Source organism: Oryx dammah, unplaced genomic scaffold (genome assembly GCF_014754425.2).
Source record: "Oryx dammah isolate SB20612 unplaced genomic scaffold, SCBI_Odam_1.1 HiC_scaffold_5315, whole genome shotgun sequence".
NCBI classification, from domain to species: domain Eukaryota; kingdom Metazoa; phylum Chordata; class Mammalia; order Artiodactyla; family Bovidae; genus Oryx; species Oryx dammah.
The window spans coordinates 1-2,587 of NW_024075179.1; the positions used below are offsets into that span (position 1 = coordinate 1).

The following is a 2,587-nucleotide window of genomic DNA, read 5'->3' on the forward strand; positions in this document are numbered from 1 at the left end:
ATTGCCAGTGTCTCTCCCTTGGTGGGGAACTTTCTCCCATGGTTCTCGAGAAGGTGGACTCTCAGCCTCTCCTGAGAGAATGGGCTAAGCTTTCTCACACCTTGGTGGTAACTCCTGTCTCCTCCCAGGACGTGGTCCCTCTGGCAGCTCTGTCCCCTAGGTGAGTACATCCCTTCCTTGTCTCTTCTCCCCAGCGTCCCTGCTTCACAGGCTCAGGGCAGGGGGACTGTCCAACCCTGACGCACTGTGCAGACCCCTTTCACTCGAGGGTAGTTGAAAGTCGCTCAGTCATGTCCAGCCTTTGTGACCCCATGAACTGTAGACCACCAGGCTCCTCTGTCCATGCATTTCTCCAGGCAAGAATTTTGGAATGGGTAACCACTGCCTTCTCCAGGGGATCTCCACCACCCGGGATCGAGCCTGGGTCTCCCACACTGCAGGCAGATTCTTTGCCTTCTGAGCCACCAGGGAAGATCGTAAGAGTAGTTAGGACATGGCAAGTCCCACCAAACTGGGAGGTGGATCTACTTCAGGGACGTGACCACCCACCACCTTATCCAGAGGCTGCCCTGGTCCCCTGACTTGACCTCAGGAGAAGCTTGGAGTCGAGCCAGGAGGAGAGTGGGCACTGGATCACCAGCCAGGGGAGCCAGGCTAACAAGGGTGGGAAACAGAGCCCAGACAGGATTTGGGGTGCGGTCTGCAGGCTTGGAGATGGCTGCTCGGGAGAAATGACTCTCCTTCCCTCTCCTCTGATGCCTGCGTCCTCCATGTCCAGGCCTCCCTAGCTGATGCCAGGCCACCAGCTCCCATCTACCAGGTGAGTGTGGGGATCCACGTTCTGGTCCCATAAGCCCAAGGGGCACAGGAAATGCCCCCTGCACAGCTGGCTGTGTTTGAAGGTCCAAGAAATAGCAGGAAAGATGGAAAGGGGATGAAGGGGAGGTGAGTCTGGACCAAAAGCCTCTGACACAAACAGACCCTGGGTGACCCGGGGCTGGGAAATCCCTGGGAAGTCATCTGGGAAGGTTACATGAGCTTGGAGGCATCGGTTTTCTTTTGCAGGAATAACTAAGCCGGAACACAGACGTTTACTGTCATATCAGCCACAAAGCAGATGTGAGTCCTTAGTTCCTCCAGAAACATCTCCTTAACAGATTGTGAGAAAGAGCTTACCTGAGACCCAAGACCTGAGTGAGGTCAAGAGGAAGAGCTTGAGGCAGAGAACCAGCTCTGGTATCTGAGGATATTCGGGAACCTGGGCCCAGGCTCAGGGTCCTCCTGGATTTCTGGAGACCCTGACAGGCTTCCCTGAACCCTGGGTGGACCAGAACTCAGGCTGCGATTCCCACAATGGGGGGAGGTCCCAACAGGGCAAGTGAATGGGCCCATGACCCACTGCGGACCACCAGAGAGATCTGAATAAAGAGCACTTTCCTTCCTCTGGTTGCAAAATATAGTGCCCTTGGGTCCTGTCCAGCAAGAAATTCACCTGAATCTCTGCTCCGGTCTCTCCATGGTTCCTCAGGGAAAACATCAGCTCTAGTTACCTGACCTCGACATCTATTCCCTGGGGGAAAGGAAGGGGAAGATTGTGAGAATGGAGGGAGGGGGCATGCTAACAGGAAAGGAGGGTCACGAGATCCTTCGCAGGCACGTGGCACTTGGCAGTCCTCACACTGCCCTGCGGTTCCAGGCACCTCCCAGTGCTGCTCACCTGGCATGGGGTCTCTGGAGCACAGAATATGGGACCATCTGAGACCCCCTAGAACCTGAGTCAGGAAGGACGAGGCGCAGGTGAGGCCATATTACGGGTGAGGCCCCCTTGCAGCCTCTTGGTGTCCTGAGCCCTCGGGCCCTGCTCTCCAGCCCTGCTGGCCCCAAGTGCTGCCTCCAGTGAGTTTTTGTTGTTCAGTTGCTAAGCAGTGTCTGAGTCTTGGGACCCGGTGGACTGCAGCACGCAAGGCTTCCCTGTCCTTCACTATCCCCCGGAGTTTGCTTCGACTAATGTCCACTGAGTCCACGATGGGACAGGAACTTTTGTCTGTCCCCAGATCTAGGATCCAGAATGCCTTCTCTCTCCATGGGTTTCTGTTGCTTCCCTAAGGGCCTAAGCCCTAAGCACATCCTTCCCTCTCGGGGGCGGGGGGACAGAGGAGCAATCAGAGTCACCAAAGTAAGAGGGACTCAGAAGCCATGCTCTGAGCAAGGTCCTCACGGGAACTTCCCGTGACCTCTATCCACTTCCTGCTGGCTCCCACTTTGCTTTTTGGTGCAGATCGTGAGCCTGCTCCTAACACACACACACACACACACGCCTCAGGGCGGAGTTGCAGGCTCTACCTAAAAGTCCACCTGCCTACCATGGCAAAGGGCCCACCTGTCCCCGCCTCAAGTGTCCCGAGGGCCTCCCCACCCGGATGTCACCTGTAGCCCCCACCACACACCTGGGCTAGCGGTTCTCAGTCTCTCCCTGAGGCCCCTGTGGTAGGTGCTGTTCTCATATAGGTCCCTGGGGCAGGTGCCACACTCACACACATATAGCAGGCGTGTGCGCAGGGCACAGAGCCCACGGAAGACAGGCGTG

The 2,587-nt window shown here is 56.7% G+C and overlaps 1 long non-coding RNA gene across 2 annotated transcripts; it reads left to right on the top strand.

The window, feature by feature from the left end:
* The first annotated feature begins 100 nt into the window (after positions 1-100).
* On the top strand, positions 101-1,343 carry LOC120859964. 2 transcript variants are annotated; one of them, XR_005720207.1, is made up of 3 exons: positions 101-160; positions 779-820; positions 1,066-1,343. It is a non-coding gene; the product is annotated as an uncharacterized LOC120859964 (long non-coding RNA). The 2 variants fall into 2 exon arrangements; XR_005720206.1 differs by having other exon boundaries at positions 107-820.
* The last annotated feature ends 1,244 nt before the right edge of the window (positions 1,344-2,587 follow it).